The following is a 22,539-nucleotide window of genomic DNA, read 5'->3' as shown; positions in this document are numbered from 1 at the left end:
TTCTGCAGGCCTCTCGGGCTCAGGATGCTTGAAGATAGGAATGAGAGGGTGTTGCTAGCTACAGAGCGGTGTACTCCATACACCGCCTGCCACACCCCCTTAGTGATGTAGAATTTTAGGTTTTTGGCTGTAGTACCACTGGAATACATGTTAGGGTAAGATTTGTGACTTGCAAGTGTCTTACCCTTTTATGATGTTTTGCTTTCCTATAAACACCCTGGTCTAATCACCTACTCGATTATCTCTTTATAATTCCCACTTTGGGCTTGATGACGAGTTTGGTGGTCAACAGACTAGGGCGCGGCAGTGGTGGTCTTTTGACCACCCGAGTTCAATTAGAGCAGTAGCACCATCATTGCCCCGGCGCACCCGCCAGAGAACCGCTGTTCCCTGGCTATGTTGCAGCAGTGTAGAGGAAGTAATATGCTTCGCCGGCCCGCTCTCAGCCACGGTTTTCACCGCCATGAAAACCGTGGTGGAGAGAAAACATAGTGGGCCCGACAAGTCCCCTTTGTGCCTCTGCACCCAGGGATGCATTCAGGGAGGCACAACATGTGCCCCCATTGTGTGCAAGAACACTAGTTCCTGCACTGTATGGACTTTACAGTCAGTGCAGTGCAGGAACTGTTTTTGGTGTTTCCATTTCAGTGTCCATTTTCAGGGCACTGCTGTGGGAACGTCAAAATAAAAGCCTGCCAGACACGAGTATAACTTGTAATCTGGCGGCCCGGCACTGCACCGACAAACTATTAATCAGGCCCTTTGTAGAAGATGTTCCAATTCGCAACCATTCCCCCTTGCACACCCCCATTCTCGCCCAAAACATATACATATGATATGTGCATATAACATGCAATGGCATCATTGTTAAAATTGCCACACAACTTTAGACACTGCAGACACCAATGCACATCGCATTGCAAGAATGCATGTACTTAGAAAATTACAAATATGTAAATTGTTAAGTAATTATACAAACAACATGACTCATCTCACATCTGACACTACTCTACATACGCCACAACACATTATGACATATTGCATGTCCCGCTGTAATTGGGTAGACTGGAGAAATCATATGTTAAGAAGAACTAGTGTGAACATTCTGAGTGCCTCCTGTTTAGAATAGGTAGAATTATTTACAGCGCTTCGAAACGACAGAGTTGCTTTATTAAGTATTATATTAAGCCTTAACGGATGAGAAAGCTATATTATTATAAAGATAATATTTACATGGACAAGTGATATAATCACTATTGCTATCACTAATATGAATATTAAATGCAAATATTAATGATATACATGTTCATATAATGCATAAAAAGCGACTATGCATTTATCTTTTTTGTTATTACGTTTACATTTTATTATCATTGTTATTAATAATAACACTAACGATGTTAATGATAATAGTAAGAACAATAATGATGATGCTGATAATATTATTATTAGTATTATTAATAATACTAAATATTAATAATACTGATTATTATTATTACTAATACTACTAAATATTAATAATACTAATACTAAAAATAATAATATTTCTAACAAATAATAATAATTTTGCTGTGCAGAGCAACCGTTAGGTACCGAGAGCGGGGAAATATTGAAATATTGAATATTTGGAGCCATGGGGACTGGACTGGCACGGACCCTGTCCTGCTGTATGCTTCTGCACGCCTCATGTCTCAAGGGTCGTCCTTGTTGGAAGCTGGCATAGCATGGAGCAAGCCTCGGCTTACACGCGAAGGCGATGAGCTCATCAGGCGCACTTTGTCCTTAAGGTGGCGGTAGATCTTCTCCTATCAGCAGAATCAGAGACACGATGAATCACGCGCCCATGCGGGTTCTATCCGTGAAACGAGACCCCTTGAACGCACGTCTTCTGAAAAGAGCGGCTCTTGCCGAGCCCACGTGTTCACGCAGCGCGCGTGAGCTGCAGCCGCATCTCAGTGGGCAGAGAAAGGGAGGCCAGGGCTCGGGAGTGAATACAAATCCTGACGCACGGGAGACGCCTAACTATTGGCCATCTACTTAACAAGCAATTTTGCTGCACTTTTACATTGGCAAGCTCGGCATTCCTTACCCAACCGTAAGTAAAGTCATTGTAAGCCAAAAAAGGTATCTTTATTTCCGGAAATTATAATAGAGCGGTAAAGGGGAAAGATAAGCTGCCTATCCCTTTAAGGGCAGCCACTTTAGCCTCGTGGTTTATATACAGCGGTCGAAGTGCATTTACAAAGTAAGGGATCTGTGATGCTGTGCACAATGGGGGCGAGTAAGATTGGGGCGGGGGTCTAAGGCGTGGCTAGAAATCAACATATCTGTAACTTTCTTCGGTCCTTCATCTTCAGGTATGCACATACAAAATAAGACACAGCTCCAATGTAAAATAAATCCAAGTTAAGTTAATCAGTGGGAAATGCACTATCATACCTTATGAATCCTCTATTTGTTAATGTACTGCAGAGGTCTGTGTCTGTAACCAGACAGCCCCGGAGCAGAATCGTGGTTGAAGCAGTGGAAAATAGGGGCTAACATAGGCCCCTGCAGCACAGGGGCCTGTGCTACGCCTCATTAAAAAGCACACACTTCACCCTCAGCTGGATACTTCTTTCTAATGCCATTCAAAAATAATACATCTGTGTGATCTGGAATGTCAGGTGACTCCATTAATCAAACCCAATTCCGGCTTACGATCTCCCTTTACATTTGCAGATTGGCCCGTTGCGCACATTTACAATTCTTTCGGGCACACAGGCCCCCTGCCAAGGAGACTTGTTTACCTGTCTCGCGCCTTCCCTTTCTCAGCAAAGAAGGCTCCCTGCCTTACACTGCAGCGGAAGCTTTTCAGCTCCCACGACAGTTATCTTTTCACAGAAAGTAGGGAAGCTGTTGTCCTTAAATTTTAAAGAGTATGGCCAGGTCATGCTCCTATCATTCTGTCCACTTCGACCACTGTTTATATGTGTGTTGAGTGTGCCAGTAATAGTTCGATGCTCTGTCCGAGCATGTAAATGCGCTCCACAGTATCTTTATCTTTTGTAAATTGTGTGTTGTGTTTTGGAGCACCTTTGGGCCGCCCTCTGGGGTGCCAGCGAGGGTTAGTGAAGTTCCCGTAGTACCAGGGCACATAGATAGATGCCTACCTTTGGAAGGCGCCAAAGGTGCCACCTACTGGGGGATCAGACTGTGACTGCACCTATCAGCCCTCATCTAAAAGGCCCATAGGCGCAGAAATCATTATAAACATTCCCTAATTTGGAGTTTACTTAGCGCTCCCTATGGAGAAGTACAGTCTCGGTACACTCTGCCCAATACCAGAGGCAAAGAGGAGATACAGAATTCCTAATTGTACAGTTGGACACATATGGAAAATAGTGATCCACCCATGCAGTGAAATCTGCGCACCAGCACACATAGCCTTATAGCCCACAGCTGAGAGCTAAACCTGTTGGTAAATTCCCTGAGCACAAGTATAATGAGAAAATGGGCCTTTAACTACCGGTATAGCCTGAGGCAGAAGGGCTATAAGGCTATTAGAAAATTCCACCGTCTGAGAGTGGAATATTCTAAATTGAAAAGGGAGAAACAGAGAGACAAACAATGGTTTGTTGGAGCAGAGCGCTAATACCATCCCTTATTAACCCAGAGACATTTCATTGTCTTCAACTGAGCTCCCAACATTCCAATGTTCTAATATAGCCTTAGAGCCTGATGGAGCGAGCTCTACCGGCCATTAAAGGCGTTAAAGACCTGAGCTGAGGGCGAGGGCCTTTAACAAGGGAACGGGCCTTTAATGGCTGGTAGAGCGCGCTACGGAGGGCTCTAAGGCTATTAGAACACTCCGCCTATAGAGGGCAAAATGTTCTAGTTTGTAAAACAAAAGCCTCACAGAACCCGAGGGGGTTGAAATCTCTGCACGCCTCATGTCTCAAGGGTCGTCCTTGTTGGAAGCTGGCATAGCATGGAGCAAGCCTCTGCTTAGCACGCGAAGGCGATGAGCTCATCAGGCGCACTTTGTCCTTAAGGTGGCGGTAGATCTTCTCCTATCAGCAGAATCAGAGACACGATGAATCACGCGCCCATGCGGGTTCTATCCGTGAAACGAGACCCCTTGAACGCACGTCTTCTGAAAAGAGCGGCTCTTGCCGAGCCCACGTGTTCACGCAGCGCGCGTGAGCTGCAGCCGCATCTCAGTGGGCAGAGAAAGGGAGGCCAGGGCTCGGGAGTGAATACAAATCCTGACGCACGGGAGACGCCTAACTATTGGCCATCTACTTAACAAGCAATTTTGATGCACTTTTACATTGGCAAGCTCGGCATTCCTTACTCAACCGAAAGTAAAGTCATTGTAAGCCAAAAAAGGTATCTTTATTTCCGGAAATTATAATAGAGCGGTAAAGGGGAAAGATAAGCTGCCTATCCCTTTAAGGGCAGCCACTTTAGCCTCGTGGTTTATATACAGCGGTCGAAGTGCATTTACAAAGTAAGGGATCTGTGATGCTGTGCACAATGGGGGCGAGTAAGATTGGGGCGGGGGTCTAAGGCGTGGCTAGAAATCAACATATCTGTAACTTTCTTCGGTCCTTCATCTTCAGGTATGCACATACAAAATAAGACACAGCTCCAATGTAAAATAAATCCAAGTTAAGTTAATCAGTGGGAAATGCACTATCATACCTTATGAATCCTCTATTTGTTAATGTACTGCAGAGGTCTGTGTCTGTAACCAGACAGCCCCGGAGCAGAATCGTGGTTGAAGCAGTGGAAAATAGGGGCTAACATAGGCCCCTGCAGCACAGGGGCCTGTGCTACGCCTCATTAAAAAGCACACACTTCACCCTCAGCTGGATACTTCTTTCTAATGCCATTCAAAAATAATACATCTGTGTGATCTGGAATGTCAGGTGACTCCATTAATCAAACCCAATTCCGGCTTACGATCTCCCTTTACATTTGCAGATTGGCCCGTTGCGCACATTTACAATTCTTTCGGGCACACAGGCCCCCTGCCAAGGAGACTTGTTTACCTGTCTCGCGCCTTCCCTTTCTCAGCAAAGAAGGCTCCCTGCCTTACACTGCAGCGGAAGCTTTTCAGCTCCCACGACAGTTATCTTTTCACAGAAAGTAGGGAAGCTGTTGTCCTTAAATTTTAAAGAGTATGGCCAGGTCATGCTCCTATCATTCTGTCCACTTCGACCACTGTTTATATGTGTGTTGAGTGTGCCAGTAATTGTTCGATGCTCTGTCCGAGCATGTAAATGCGCTCCACAGTATCTTTATCTTTTGTAAATTGTGTGTTGTGTTTTGGAGCACCTTTGGGCCGCCCTCTGGGGTGCCAGCGAGGGTTAGTGAAGTTCCCGTAGCACCAGGGCACATAGATAGATGCCTACCTTTGGAAGGCGCCAAAGGTGCCACCTACTGGGGGATCAGACTGTGACTGCACCTATCAGCCCTCATCTAAAAGGCCCATAGGCGCAGAAATCATTATAAACATTCCCTAATTTGGAGTTTACTTAGCGCTCCCTATGGAGAAGTACAGTCTCGGTACACTCTGCCCAATACCAGAGGCAAAGAGGAGATACAGAATTCCTAATTGTACAGTTTTACACATATGGAAAATAGTGATCCACCCATGCAGTGAAATCTGCGCACCAGCACACATAGCCTTATAGCCCACAGCTGAGAGCTAAACCTGTTGGTAAATTCCCTGAGCACAAGTATAATGAGAAAATGGGCCTTTAACTACCGGTATAGCCTGAGGCAGAAGGGCTATAAGGCTATTAGAAAATTCCACCGTCTGAGAGTGGAATATTCTAAATTGAAAAGGGAGAAACAGAGAGACAAACAATGGTTTGTTGGAGCAGAGCGCTAATACCATCCCTTATTAACCCAGAGACATTTCATTGTCTTCAACTGAGCTCCCAACATTCCAATGTTCTAATATAGCCTTAGAGCCTGATGGAGCGAGCTCTACCGGCCATTAAAGGCGTTAAAGACCTGAGCTGAGGGCGAGGGCCTTTAACAAGGGAACGGGCCTTTAATGGCTGGTAGAGCGCGCTACGGAGGGCTCTAAGGCTATTAGAACACTCCGCCTATAGAGGGCAAAATGTTCTAGTTTGTAAAACAAAAGCCTCACAGAACCCGAGGGGGTTGAAATCCCCTCGGGCTCCGTGAGGCCTTTGGAACATTGGAATGTTGATGCTTTGGGCTTCTACCAGCTATTAGAAGCCCAGAGCACTCCATTGTTTCCAATGGGGCGCTCAACATTCCAATATTCTAATATCACATTATATTATAATGTCCCGCAAGGACTAATTCCTGTGCAGTAGCACTCTCACTGGAAACTGTTCACTGTTGGTACTTTGGAATGGCTCTTGACCCATCCTCCACATTAAAACTGCGCTCCTAGCTTGGTTCAAAGGCATAATCATCACCACCAATAAGGGGAGAACATGCTTGCTCTTTCCCCATGGACTTATAAGCAGCCTTCACTCTTAGTAACCTCACCTTTGTTATTACATGGTTAGCGGAAGTACCCAATCCCTCTTTCCCGTCAATATGATGGTTTCAGCTGTTCCCATAAGGAATGGTCTAATCACCAGAACTAGCTGGAATTAGATTTGCGTGTTCTTCTACCCAGATAGAGGATGCTTCAGGAGTCACTGCTTTATCACAAATACTTAAAAGGATTTAATGCTTCAACTGATTTTTTTTTACTCTAACCTGATGGTGTTGGGGCAAAATATTGAATATTGGAGAACATAAATATTAGGAAAACATATCATGATTCAAAAATATCATAGTATACAATATCATTGTGAAGAATATTGATTTTTGGGGGTAAATAATATAATTTTAAAAAAAATGCAAAATGTTTGCTTTTTAATTATTTTAATGTGTCTTGGTTAATATGTTAATTGTAGGTGTTAGTATTATTGGTATAGTTGTTATTACTTTTATAAAATATTTAATTTGATAAAAATTTTAATTTTAAGTTAATTAATATTTCTTTTTCAAAGCCATTAGTATTTTACAGTGTCGAAGGTGGTTGTTGGGGTTGTAATGGGGTAGGATGGGAAGTTATTTAAATGAAAAATATTTTTAATTTAATAGTAATATTTGTACTTTTTATTTTTTTATTGATCATTAATTACGTATATTTTGTAAATTTTAATTACCATTATAATTTGAATATGTAATTGTAATGATTTATATTAAGTGGCAAAAAGTTATAGAAATTTAACAGGAGCTTTATTCATGTATGCAATCTTTTCGAAATCCAACACAATCCCTAGTGTTGCTTAGACTGGAGTGGTAATAATTAATATTAACCCCTTCAAAGTTCAACACTTTTCTGACTGTTGCTTCGACTGCAGGGGGAATAGTAAATCTTACCCCTCTGAACTCCAATATTGCACATAGCTGGGTCTGAACTGGGATGGCGAAGTGAGCTAAAGAACGATGATGGATTCAACCCAGATCTGTGACTGCGGGTGAGTGTCTGAAAAGTTTCAGCGCTCCGTCCATCATCTCCTTGTGTTTGCTTTGCTCGCCCTAAGTTGGTAGGATATGCCCAGACGTGGGTCCCTTGCTCACTTTTGCACTGGATTCAAGCTAGCTTGGCTGATGAGGGGTGTTACCCCAAAACCGGTCCCAGGATGCTTTGTTTCCGGTCCAGGGAAGACCTGGATTGGCATTTCGGGCTGGACTGTTCCCATGAGGCACAGGGTCAAGACTGATTTGCATATAGCTGGGTCTGAACTGGGGTGGCGAAGTGAGCTAAAGAACAATAATGGATTAAACCAAGATCTGTGACTAGGGGTAGTGCCTGAAAAGTTACAGTACTCCGTCCATCATCTCCTTGTGTTTACTTTGTTAGCCCTAAGTTAGCAGGGTATGCCCAGACGTGGGTCCCTTGTTCACTTTGCCACTCAATTCAGGCTAGCCTGGCTGATGTGGGGTGTTACCCCATAATCGGTCACAGGATGCTTTTTTTCCGGCCCAGATCTGTGTCTGAAAAGTTTCAGTATTCCGTACATCATCTCCTTGTGTTTGATTTGTCCACTACTTTCCCTACTGTTGTTTAGACTAGAGTGGGCACAGTAAATGTAAATCCTCCCAAATCCATTACTTTCCCTCCTGTTGCTTAAACTGGCCATGGGAATAGTGTATCTAATAATTCTGGAGTCCAACACATTTCCTAATATTTGTGAAATAGGATTTATATTATTATCCTTTTTTTTAACATTGTTTATTTTTGTTTTTAATTTGTTGGTAATATTTGTATTATTTTGAGTACATGTGCTTTTTTGGGGTTTGAATATTTTACTACCTTATATAATGGTGAAATTAATATATTTTGTTATTGAATTTCTTACATTTTTATGTTGTACGTATTTTGTATAATATGGATATATGTAAATATTGTTTGTGAATTCTATCATATATATATAAATATCTACATACATACTTATATAAATATGTATTTGATGTACGTTGACCATGATCTGGTCAACATATGTTTCGGTGGGTGTACATAACTACCACCTTTTCATTTACTTTCAGGTAAGAGGACGGGGATCCTCTGTAAGGGTGAAGCATAGTATGCAGACACATTTAATGCAAATGGTCTGTATGTTGTACATGCGCTGCCGGATAGCTCCTTATTGGTACAATTCCACCTGTAAAAAGATCAAGACAGAACTAATAAATACAATAAAAGCAGGTTCTGATAGGCCCAAGGTCACTGAGCTCAGAGGGAAATACAGGAAAGCTATGGAATTGGCAAGATTGGAATGGGATTGGAATAGATGGCAGGATCTCTCATTAGCATTAGAAGCAAGGGATTTGAAAAAATTCTGGTCCCTCGTAAATACCGGTACAGGGGAACCCAAAGCCGCAGTGGAGCCAAATATTGCAGCTTCTGTCTGGGAGGCCCACTTTGGTAAATTGTACCAAGAAACCTCCGAATATGCTAACGACGCGAACACCGCTGCCCCATCCAATCCTGCAGTTGGATTGGAATTTACCCTTGGCGAGGTGACCGGTGCAATAAGGGGTCTGGCGACGGGGAAGGCCCCGGGTCTCGATAGATTGCCAGGTGATCTTTTTCGCTATCACCCAGAGATCTGGGGCCCCTACCTCCTCATCCTCTTTAATTCCATCGCGGGAGGTATGGAGATCCCCTGTACTTGGCTGGGGGCGGAGATTGTGCCTATTTTCACGTGCGGATGTATATAAATTTGTAAGAACACTTAAACTGCAAAATTTTCACAAACTACAGGCAAGACCACAGAAACCATCGCAAGCTTTGGAAATGCAGAGTCGGTTCGCGACTGAGACTGTTGAACGAAACCTCACAGTTTCAGAGATCAGCACATTAAAAGATCTATACAATTTGGACAATATAGGTACAACATGTGAAGATGTGAATGACACACAGGGTGAACACATGGAACTGGGGACACAGGATCTTTTATCCCCACGATATGAGACGTGTGCTAAGCCGATAACTACGTTTAAAGTAAAATCCAAGTTCAACACCAATCATACCCCACGATTCCTTAGATTTATTTAATGAGCATGTAGTGGTGGAAATCAAGCAGTTACATATGGACACCAACAAAACCAGGCATAAAATCAAAAATCAGGAATGCAAGTACCAGCAACTGATGGACAAAATTAAAAACAATAAACAGGTTGTAGTCAGGACTGCGGACAAAGAAGGCAATGTAGTGCTTTGGCCCCTTAACCCCTTCAGCGCGGCGCGGATTACCGCGCTGTGCTGAAGGTTCTATTGCGCGGGCGGGGCCATGACGGAGCGGTTCCATCACACGCACAGCGCAACCAATGCGCATGACGGAACCGCTCCATCATGCGCATCGAAGGGGTTAAAGACTATGCAGAGTAAGCAGCGAAACAACTCAGTGATGTGGACTGCTACCGGAAAAGCTCAGTACAGAAATTCAAACAAGCTCAAGATAGCTTTTTTGGCAAACTACTGGTGTGAAAAGGTATGGGCCTGTTGGATTTACAGGAATATAAATATCTCAAAAAAGAAAATCCAACCATCCCCCTTTTATATTTTGTCCCCAAAGTGCACAAATAAACTGAAAACCAACAGGCAGACCAATTATCTCGGCCTGTGATGGCCCGTTGGAAAATATGTCCTTCTTCATTGATTCCTTTTTACTAGAACATGTGAAAAAACTTGACTCATATGTACAGGATACTAGTGACTTTATTAGAAAAATCGACGAAATGAAATGGCAAGAGGGCTATTGTCTTATAGCCCTGGATGTAACAGCACTGTATACTTGTATAAGAAATAGTGATGGAATCAAAGCGGTGGAACACTTTCTGGCCAAAAGACCAACGAGATTTGCCAAACACAACCAAATGTTAATAGACTTACTGGCATTCTGTTTAGAAAACAACTTGTTTCTGTATTAAAACCAACTGTACCAGCAGATTCAAGGAGTAGCAATGGGGTCCAGCTTCTCCCCCCGTTATGCCTGTCTCTTTATGAGATGGTGGGAGGAGCTGGTCCTCATGAAATAACATGCACGTATTTTCTCAGAAAATGTCATTGTTTGGCTAAAATTCATAGATGATCTTTTTATTGTTTGGAACGGTTCAGAACAAAGTGCACATAGCTTTATATCTGACATCAACAACAATAAACTAAATCTCAAGTTTACATATGCAATCAGTAGTGATAATATAACTTTTCTGGACACAAAGGTATACATTTCCAATAATATTCTGGCTACTTCACTTTACAGAAAACCAACAGCAGGCAATGCTATATTGCATGCAACTAGTGCGCATCCATCTCACTTTATAACATAGCATCCCCTATGGGGGGATGCTAAGAATAGGGAGAATTTGCAGTGAGAACCTAGATACTAACACAAAACAACGAAAATGCAAAAATAGGCTCCTCCAGAGAGGGTACCTGCACAAAAATCATAGAAGCTGCAATATCACAATCTAGATGTAAAGCCAGACCGGATTTACTCCAATACAAACCTAAACCCAAGGTTGCAAATGGCACAAAACCCAATGAGCCAACCAGGCGCACTTTGGGTTATTTGAGGCAGGAGGGACAGATAAGGGCCATTATACGTCGCAACTGGCCTACAGTTTTGGGTGACCCCATTATAGGTGGACAATTGCCAAAATAAACAGCAATCACGTTTAGAAAAACAGCCACTATGAGAAATACTCTTATTAAAAACAACCCGGAGGATGTCGAATCAAGTACTTGGCTCACATCCAGAATGGGATTTTTTAAGTGCCCGAGGTGTAAGGCCTTGCCAATAAGGCATCAACATGAGGTCGTATCAAACACCTTTTAGCCAAAAAATCCATCCCATCAACAAATACCGGTCATGCAAAACTGAATTTGCCGTGTATGCATTGGTATGCAGCTAGCACAAAATTGGCAGTGCATAAAAGAATTTTACAGCATACACGTGCCATTGTAAACTATGACCCAAGCTACCCTGTAGCTAGGCACTTTAAGGAGAAACACGAAAGCAGTCTAAAATACTTTAAGTATTATGTTTTGGACTCAGTGCCAGTTGCTAAAAGAGGAGGAAACAGGGAAGCCAAACTCAGGCGCTTGGAAACTAGATATATCATAGAACTTGATACCAAGCAACCAGGGGGTTTAAACACAAGTGAGGATATGTATACATACCTGTGAGAATTCATTATCAAAGCTTACAGGACTGCCATTTTAGAGATTATATTTTGGTTTCAAGCCATATGTATTCAACCCTTTTGGATAGAACATACATGTTTCTACAGTAAAATAGTAATCATATAGATCCCATATATATCGGTATGCTATGTAACCTTAACTATTTTATAATGAGCACAAATGAATCTGGCAATACTATTTTAGATACCAGCATTTTATAGAGTGTCGATTTTAGGAGATTTTTAGCTTATTTATTGGGATTTTAGGTTGAAATGTTTTTTATATAATTACAATTATAGAAATCATTTGTGGGAATCAACTATTTATAAAATTCAGTAAATTTCTTTTGAATTGCTTATCGACTCCTATTTAAGCACAGAACAGCCAGCGTTCGATCCATATTTACATACCGTAACTAACCCATCTAAACTCCATAGGCTGGGATAAGGCATTCGCCGTTATTGATGAGGCTGCAAGCATTTATTTGCACATTTATTGAGTTTGCACTATTTAGGCACTATTTTGCACATGATTACAGGGATCTGCGGGACTTGCACACACGGGCAATTGTGGGATTTTACATTATGCACTCAGTCACCTTCAATCATTTAATAGCAGTATAACATGGCATAGTTTAGCAGCCAGGAAGTGAATTATTATAACTAATAGGGGTTTTTATCTAATGTATTTATACAAGTATTTACCCCCCACACGCAAAAGGTTGGTTTTATATCAATGTATTTTACCATGAATTGTTTTTCCATGGCTTGACTTTATACACTTTGTACTGTTTTAATGCATTTTATGCTGTGAGTCAATATTCCTAAAGACATTTTCCAATGTAGTATTTTTACTATGACTATAGCTGCTATTATTGGTCACTTGCACTTTAAAAAGAAGTATTCCTGCCTTTGGCGTTGACATGTGATCAAGGCTGTTCTACCGGCCGAAACGCGTCATGGCGACATGGTAATTGCTGAATACAGATCACCACGAAAATATTCTGGGTCTGCTCTTGCCTTCTTTCATGCGCAGTGCAGTGGAGTGAAGTGGCGGCGAGCTTTCAAATATATATATATATATTCACTGAAAATACCAAAGGTTGCAGGGATGTTATAGCTAAGAAAGGGAATTTTAATACAACTTTCTCTCTTTCTAGGTGGATTGCATAGCTAATGTTTTTTTAAAGATTTTTATGTTTGCCTGCATGCTGCTAATGTTATTCCCTGCCTGCATTGTTTTTACGCGGGTTTACGTTGCTTTTCCTGTGAGTTGCTGTCTAGGTGTGTGTCTTACTCCAAGGTTTAAGTGGAGTTATTTTTTTAAATCTGTTTATTGTTTTATTATGTTTTCACAAAGTGTCATCATACATACAGCTGGTACAGCATCCGTAATGTGATACCCATGTTATTTTCCTTCACTTCAGTTATTCAACAATTGATGTTGACTCACTGATAATAATAAATGCTAGTTTGCTTGCCCTCATGTGAATAACTAGCCTTAATCATACATTTCAAATAACAAGTCAAACATCACTGAATGCCTACTGTAGCTGTAAATTCTCTTACTTAGTTGGCATCCTATTGGAAACTCCCTTGGATTGTGTTGCTTTACTATGCTTCCCCCAGAGTACAGGATCTCTTTTTAGTTGACGCTCGTGCAATATTCGTCTCTCTCCCTCATGCAGTACTATACTCTCAGCCGTCACAACCCCTTTGAGCTATTATAAGTGCATGGTCAAATAATGTATTAGGAGATCAGGAGGTTAGCAAAGTAACACAACTTAGGCATTTACCATTTACCATTTTAGACCACACATTCCTGGCCAGAACTCCACGTGCCCTCTCTATAATCTCAGGGCTCCTTCGAGGTTCCCCTCTGTGATGTCCTTTTCACTGTGGTATACCTTAATACCGCTATATCCAAGCACAAACTGGGTGTGTCACTGTAAGAGACAACGAGAATGCTTAGGTTTTAATTTTAAAACCCAGCATTTTCCCATGCTCCTCCAGGTGTTGTATATTGAAGTCTATCCCATAGTCAGGGCCGAATCAGCCATAGCAGGCATAGGACGTTTACCCGGGAGACAGAAGGCTAGGGGCTGGTTTTGTAGTGTTGCGGACCGGTTTTGTTACTGGGGGCCAGTTTTGCAACAATGCTGCAATATCAGCTCCCAGTAACAAAAGCAGCAGTGCTGGGGGCGGTTTTGTTAAGCAGCAGTGCTTCACGCTCCTCCCCTTCCCCCCACGCGGGTGAGGGGAGGTACGACAAAGTTTCCAGGTCTGCCAGTAGCGGCTGGTATGGATCGGGGGTGGCGAGGTGGATGGCGAATGGGGGTGGGGTTTGGAAGGTGGTAAAGAAAAGAAAACTTACCTCCTCGCAGCGTCTCTCCTCGCTGTCCCTCTGCTCTGGCCGGAACAGGAAACACCCAGGCTCCCCTAAGCCAATCACAAGGCTGCAATGCTATCTCTGTAGTACCACTGAATATCTACCCTCCCTATCAACCTGAACATCAGTAGTCTGAAAATTACTCCAGGTGACCTACATTCAGGAGTCCCTGGCATAGGAAGAAAAGCCTGTGGCATAGATGGTCACTACATCGTCCATGTAACTTTTCCCCTTCCTGGCTCTCGAGGTGCGTTTCCTGTAGAAATGCGACATGTACCTCTCTACACTTCAAGTATGCCAAAATGTTGAATCTTTCATTTGTGGATCCCATAAGCTCTCACATTCTAAGTAAGGAATGTGTAATTATTCAAGGGAGTCACCATGACTCTACACTGAGGGGAAGCCAGCAACTCATACCAAGAGGTTTCCCATCTCACAAGGGACTCGGTTGCTACCAAGGAAATTCTATGGGTGTGCAACCAATCTTATAACATGTGCCCCCTTCCGCCAGTGTTCCTTATCCCAATAATCAAATTATCAGCCACACACCTCTGCGGCTACTTGCTCTGGTCAAGCAGCACCTATTGTTGCCCCTCAGGTACTTTGCCCATTTTTACAAGTTCTCACAGTTAATGTTATCAATCAATGTCCATACTATCCATGCTGTGGGGGTACTCAGAAATCATCTGCAGCCCTAAGGCATCAATATGGGTTTTGAATGTCCTTCCTGTAGCATTGTGTTGGAGTCTGAGCCTCCGTGAGAAAAATCTGTATGTCTGCTCAGGTCCTGTCCAGATGGTGCCTGAAAGGTTGTGTCAGTTTCCACCCCAGCAACTCGTCCTCGTTCTGCCTGTAATCTAGTGGGTGGTTTGGGTCCTTTGTTGTTGCGTCGTCTCTGCCATCTCCTTCTCAGAGTCAAATGTCATCATCAAATGGGGCCATGTTTTCTGCCATGCGCCTCTCCTGTTAATTCAGTGCATTTTCAGGCTTGTCCAAAAACAAAGACCGCTCATCCAGCATTTCCTTGAGTCTGGCCCTCAGTAGCAACATATACCATTACCTTGCATGCAGGAGGTTTCTCCTAACATCCAGGAGTGAGGCTCTTTTTCCGCTCGACTGCAGCTGTGTCGTTCAAGAATATTGAGATTAAGTCGTTATCAATCTTGATGTGGCAATTTGTTCTGGCCTGCTCTCCTGTTTAGTCTCTGTCTCTGTAGTGAAGCAGGCGTCTAACTATTGGTCTCGAATTTCAGTGCCTAATCATCTGCCAGGGTGTGTTTTCATCATGTAGGGGTGCCACAGCCCACAGGGCTCCAATGCTGTTGTCTTCTGTTCTTTCTGCACTATTCAGCACATAAAAAGGGAGCATGACGCGTTATGTGCAAGGAAAAGAATGATGGGGAAGGAGATCCCACTCTCTCCCCCAACCCTATGGTCCTCTCCACCAGGCTGCAGGTTCCCTCTATGGAAGCACAGGTCCACCCCTGGCCTGGGTTTCTTAGGCGGCAGTCTTCCTTAAGCCCACTCCTAGCACCTGGGGGTCTGCCTGATGCTGGCCTCCTGCCTCCCCTTGAGCAGCACAAGCCTCATGGAATGTTAGGTGCACCTATCAGGCCCGCCAAACAAGGTCATAATCTCAACCCTTCCTCAGGGGGACCCAGAGCCACCCCAGTAGGGCTCAACATGGCTGCCGAGATGAGGCCCGCCCATTCCTCTACCCAGGGAAATGCTCATTGTCACTCAGTGCAGGGACGCCTGCAACCATGTTGTGTTTGGAGCATAGCTCTCACATCAGGCCCCATGCAGCCCACCACAGCCTGATCTCTGCCCAAACTCCCCTCGCAGTGTCCTCCCCAGATCGCCAGCTCTTATTATGTCTTATAGGATGGTCTTTTGGGTGCCGCTCTAGTCCACCATTCAGGTCTCCTCTGGAGTGGCACCAGCATTGTGGAGATGACAGGCGGTCACCCAAGACTGCAATCTCTGAGGTCTTTGAAGCAAGATCCAGAACACAGTTTTTCCTTGGGTGGCCAGAGCCACTCCCCAGAACTCCCAGGCAGTGGCTCCCCAGTGCCGAGTGCTCCTTCACAAACTTGGGAGACACCATCTTGGACCTGTAGATTGACCTTCACCACGTTCTTCTCTTCTGTCCTCTGTCATGTCTCCAACACCAGCAATCTCAGACTCCAGCAGCAGCGTGTTCCAAAACCTTACTTTCACCAACAGCTGCATTCTGCAGGCCTCTCGGGCTCAGGATGCTTGAAGATAGGAATGAGAGGGTGTTGCTAGCTACAGAGCGGTGTACTCCATACACCGCCTGCCACACCCCCTTAGTGATGTAGAATTTTAGGTTTTTGGCTGTAGTACCACTGGAATACATGTTAGGGTAAGATTTGTGACTTGCAAGTGTCTTACCCTTTTATGATGTTTTGCTTTCCTATAAACACCCTGGTCTAATCACCTACTCGATTATCTCTTTATAATTCCCACTTTGGGCTTGATGACGAGTTTGGTGGTCAACAGACTAGGGCGCGGCAGTGGTGGTCTTTTGACCACCCGAGTTCAATTAGAGCAGTAGCACCATCATTGCCCCGGCGCACCCGCCAGAGAACCGCTGTTCCCTGGCTATGTTGCAGCAGTGTAGAGGAAGTAATATGCTTCGCCGGCCCGCTCTCAGCCACGGTTTTCACCGCCATGAAAACCGTGGTGGAGAGAAAACATAGTGGGCCCGACAAGTCCCCTTTGTGCCTCTGCACCCAGGGATGCATTCAGGGAGGCACAACATGTGCCCCCATTGTGTGCAAGAACACTAGTTCCTGCACTGTATGGACTTTACAGTCAGTGCAGTGCAGGAACTGTTTTTGGTGTTTCCATTTCAGTGTCCATTTTCAGGGCACTGCTGTGGGAACGTCAAAATAAAAGCCTGCCAGACACGAGTATAACTTGTAATCTGGCGGGCGACCTGACCTAGGGTTTTGCGGGGTGGCGGCGGGACGGACCCGGCACTGCACCGACAAACTATTAATCAGGCCCTTTGTAGAAGATGTTCCAATTCGCAACCATTCCCCCTTGCACACCCCCATTCTCGCCCAAAACATATACATATGATATGTGCATATAACATGCAATGGCATCATTGTTAAAATTGCCACACAACTTTAGACACTGCAGACACCAATGCACATCGCATTGCAAGAATGCATGTACTTAGAAAATTACAAATATGTAAATTGTTAAGTAATTATACAAACAACATGACTCATCTCACATCTGACACTACTCTACATACGCCACAACACATTATGACATATTGCATGTCCCGCTGTAATTGGGTAGACTGGAGAAATCATATGTTAAGAAGAACTAGTGTGAACATTCTGAGTGCCTCCTGTTTAGAATAGGTAGAATTATTTACAGCGCTTCGAAACGACAGAGTTGCTTTATTAAGTATTATATTAAGCCTTAACGGATGAGAAAGCTATATTATTATAAAGATAATATTTACATGGACAAGTGATATAATCACTATTGCTATCACTAATATGAATATTAAATGCAAATATTAATGATATACATGTTCATATAATGCATAAAAAGCGACTATGCATTTATCTTTTTTGTTATTACGTTTACATTTTATTATCATTGTTATTAATAATAACACTAACGATGTTAATGATAATAGTAAGAACAATAATGATGATGCTGATAATATTATTATTAGTATTATTAATGATACTAAATATTAATAATACTGAATATTATTATTACTAATACTACTAAATATTAATAATACTAATACTAAAAATAATAATATTTCTAACAAATAATAATAATTTTGCTGTGCAGAGCAACCGTTAGGTACCGAGAGCGGGGAAATATTGAATATTTGGAGCCATGGGGACTGGACTGGCACGGACCCTGTCCTGCTGTATGCTTCTGCACGCCTCATGTCTCAAGGGTCGTCCTTGTTGGAAGCTGGCATAGCATGGAGCAAGCCTCGGCTTAGCACGCGAAGGCGATGAGCTCATCAGGCGCACTTTGTCCTTAAGGTGGCGGTAGATCTTCTCCTATCAGCAGAATCAGAGACACGATGAATCACGCGCCCATGCGGGTTCTATCCGTGAAACGAGACCCCTTGAACGCACGTCTTCTGAAAAGAGCGGCTCTTGCCGAGCCCACGTGTTCACGCAGCGCGCGTGAGCTGCAGCCGCATCTCAGTGGGCAGAGAAAGGGAGGCCAGGGCTCGGGAGTGAATACAAATCCTGACGCACGGGAGACGCCTAACTATTGGCCATCTACTTAACAAGCAATTTTGCTGCACTTTTACATTGGCAAGCTCGGCATTCCTTACCCAACCGAAAGTAAAGTCATTGTAAGCCAAAAAAGGTATCTTTATTTCCGGAAATTATAATAGAGCGGTAAAGGGGAAAGATAAGCTGCCTATCCCTTTAAGGGCAGCCACTTTAGCCTCGTGGTTTATATACAGCGGTCGAAGTGCATTTACAAAGTAAGGGATCTGTGATGCTGTGCACAATGGGGGCGAGTAAGATTGGGGCGGGGGTCTAAGGCGTGGCTAGAAATCAACATATCTGTAACTTTCTTCGGTCCTTCATCTTCAGGTATGCACATACAAAATAAGACACAGCTCCAATGTAAAATAAATCCAAGTTAAGTTAATCAGTGGGAAATGCACTATCATACCTTATGAATCCTCTATTTGTTAATGTACTGCAGAGGTCTGTGTCTGTAACCAGACAGCCCCGGAGCAGAATCGTGGTTGAAGCAGTGGAAAATAGGGGCTAACATAGGCCCCTGCAGCACAGGGGCCTGTGCTACGCCTCATTAAAAAGCACACACTTCACCCTCAGCTGGATACTTCTTTCTAATGCCATTCAAAAATAATACATCTGTGTGATCTGGAATGTCAGGTGACTCCATTAATCAAACCCAATTCCGGCTTACGATCTCCCTTTACATTTGCAGATTGGCCCGTTGCGCACATTTACAATTCTTTCGGGCACACAGGCCCCCTGCCAAGGAGACTTGTTTACCTGTCTCGCGCCTTCCCTTTCTCAGCAAAGAAGGCTCCCTGCCTTACACTGCAGCGGAAGCTTTTCAGCTCCCACGACAGTTATCTTTTCACAGAAAGTAGGGAAGCTGTTGTCCTTAAATTTTAAAGAGTATGGCCAGGTCATGCTCCTATCATTCTGTCCACTTCGACCACTGTTTATATGTGTGTTGAGTGTGCCAGTAATTGTTCGATGCTCTGTCCGAGCATGTAAATGCGCTCCACAGTATCTTTATCTTTTGTAAATTGTGTGTTGTGTTTTGGAGCACCTTTGGGCCGCCCTCTGGGGTGCCAGCGAGGGTTAGTGAAGTTCCCGTAGTACCAGGGCACATAGATAGATGCCTACCTTTGGAAGGCGCCAAAGGTGCCACCTACTGGGGGATCAGACTGTGACTGCACCTATCAGCCCTCATCTAAAAGGCCCATAGGCGCAGAAATCATTATAAACATTCCCTAATTTGGAGTTTACTTAGCGCTCCCTATGGAGAAGTACAGTCTCGGTACACTCTGCCCAATACCAGAGGCAAAGAGGAGATACAGAATTCCTAATTGTACAGTTGGACACATATGGAAAATAGTGATCCACCCATGCAGTGAAATCTGCGCACCAGCACACATAGCCTTATAGCCCACAGCTGAGAGCTAAACCTGTTGGTAAATTCCCTGAGCACAAGTATAATGAGAAAATGGGCCTTTAACTACCGGTATAGCCTGAGGCAGAAGGGCTATAAGGCTATTAGAAAATTCCACCGTCTGAGAGTGGAATATTCTAAATTGAAAAGGGAGAAACAGAGAGACAAACAATGGTTTGTTGGAGCAGAGCGCTAATACCATCCCTTATTAACCCAGAGACATTTCATTGTCTTCAACTGAGCTCCCAACATTCCAATGTTCTAATATAGCCTTAGAGCCTGATGGAGCGAGCTCTACCGGCCATTAAAGGCGTTAAAGACCTGAGCTGAGGGCGAGGGCCTTTAACAAGGGAACGGGCCTTTAATGGCTGGTAGAGCGCGCTACGGAGGGCTCTAAGGCTATTAGAACACTCCGCCTATAGAGGGCAAAATGTTCTAGTTTGTAAAACAAAAGCCTCACAGAACCCGAGGGGGTTGAAATCTCTGCACGCCTCATGTCTCAAGGGTCGTCCTTGTTGGAAGCTGGCATAGCATGGAGCAAGCCTCGGCTTAGCACGCGAAGGCGATGAGCTCATCAGGCGCACTTTGTCCTTAAGGTGGCGGTAGATCTTCTCCTATCAGCAGAATCAGAGACACGATGAATCACGCGCCCATGCGGGTTCTATCCGTGAAACGAGACCCCTTGAACGCACGTCTTCTGAAAAGAGCGGCTCTTGCCGAGCCCACGTGTTCACGCAGCGCGCGTGAGCTGCAGCCGCATCTCAGTGGGCAGAGAAAGGGAGGCCAGGGCTCGGGAGTGAATACAAATCCTGACGCACGGGAGACGCCTAACTATTGGCCATCTACTTAACAAGCAATTTTGATGCACTTTTACATTGGCAAGCTCGGCATTCCTTACCCAACCGAAAGTAAAGTCATTGTAAGCCAAAAAAGGTATCTTTATTTCCGGAAATTATAATAGAGCGGTAAAGGGGAAAGATAAGCTGCCTATCCCTTTAAGGGCAGCCACTTTAGCCTCGTGGTTTATATACAGCGGTCGAAGTGCATTTACAAAGTAAGGGATCTGTGATGCTGTGCACAATGGGGGCGAGTAAGATTGGGGCGGGGGTCTAAGGCGTGGCTAGAAATCAACATATCTGTAACTTTCTTTGGTCCTTCATCTTCAGGTATGCACATACAAAATAAGACACAGCTCCAATGTAAAATAAATCCAAGTTAAGTTAATCAGTGGGAAATGCACTATCATACCTTATGAATCCTCTATTTGTTAATGTACTGCAGAGGTCTGTGTCTGTAACCAGACAGCCCCGGAGCAGAATCGTGGTTGAAGCAGTGGAAAATAGGGGCTAACATAGGCCCCTGCAGCACAGGGGCCTGTGCTACGCCTCATTAAAAAGCACACACTTCACCCTCAGCTGGATACTTCTTTCTAATGCCATTCAAAAATAATACATCTGTGTGATCTGGAATGTCAGGTGACTCCATTAATCAAACCCAATTCCGGCTTACGATCTCCCTTTACATTTGCAGATTGGCCCGTTGCGCACATTTACAATTCTTTCGGGCACACAGGCCCCCTGCCAAGGAGACTTGTTTACCTGTCTCGCGCCTTCCCTTTCTCAGCAAAGAAGGCTCCCTGCCTTACACTGCAGCGGAAGCTTTTCAGCTCCCACGACAGTTATCTTTTCACAGAAAGTAGGGAAGCTGTTGTCCTTAAATTTTAAAGAGTATGGCCAGGTCATGCTCCTATCATTCTGTCCACTTCGACCACTGTTTATATGTGTGTTGAGTGTGCCAGTAATTGTTCGATGCTCTGTCCGAGCATGTAAATGCGCTCCACAGTATCTTTATCTTTTGTAAATTGTGTGTTGTGTTTTGGAGCACCTTTGGGCCGCCCTCTGGGGTGCCAGCGAGGGTTAGTGAAGTTCCCGTAGTACCAGGGCACATAGATAGATGCCTACCTTTGGAAGGCGTCAAAGGTGCCACCTACTGGGGGATCAGACTGTGACTGCACCTATCAGCCCTCATCTAAAAGGCCCATAGGCGCAGAAATCATTATAAACATTCCCTAATTTGGAGTTTACTTAGCGCTCCCTATGGAGAAGTACAGTCTCGGTACACTCTGCCCAATACCAGAGGCAAAGAGGAGATACAGAATTCCTAATTGTACAGTTGGACACATATGGAAAATAGTGATCCACCCATGCAGTGAAATCTGCGCACCAGCACACATAGCCTTATAGCCCACAGCTGAGAGCTAAACCTGTTGGTAAATTCCCTGAGCACAAGTATAATGAGAAAATGGGCCTTTAACTACCGGTATAGCCTGAGGCAGAAGGGCTATAAGGCTATTAGAAAATTCCACCGTCTGAGAGTGGAATATTCTAAATTGAAAAGGGAGAAACAGAGAGACAAACAATGGTTTGTTGGAGCAGAGCGCTAATACCATCCCTTATTAACCCAGAGACATTTCATTGTCTTCAACTGAGCTCCCAACATTCCAATGTTCTAATATAGCCTTAGAGCCTGATGGAGCGAGCTCTACCGGCCATTAAAGGCGTTAAAGACCTGAGCTGAGGGCGAGGGCCTTTAACAAGGGAACGGGCCTTTAATGGCTGGTAGAGCGCGCTACGGAGGGCTCTAAGGCTATTAGAACACTCCGCCTATAGAGGGCAAAATGTTCTAGTTTGTAAAACAAAAGCCTCACAGAACCCGAGGGGGTTGAAATCCCC

The sequence above is a fragment of the Triturus cristatus genome, chromosome 2_1, assembly GCF_964204655.1.
Source record: "Triturus cristatus chromosome 2_1, aTriCri1.1, whole genome shotgun sequence".
In the NCBI taxonomy this organism is placed as follows: domain Eukaryota; kingdom Metazoa; phylum Chordata; class Amphibia; order Caudata; family Salamandridae; genus Triturus; species Triturus cristatus.
This window is presented reverse-complemented; position numbering follows the sequence as displayed.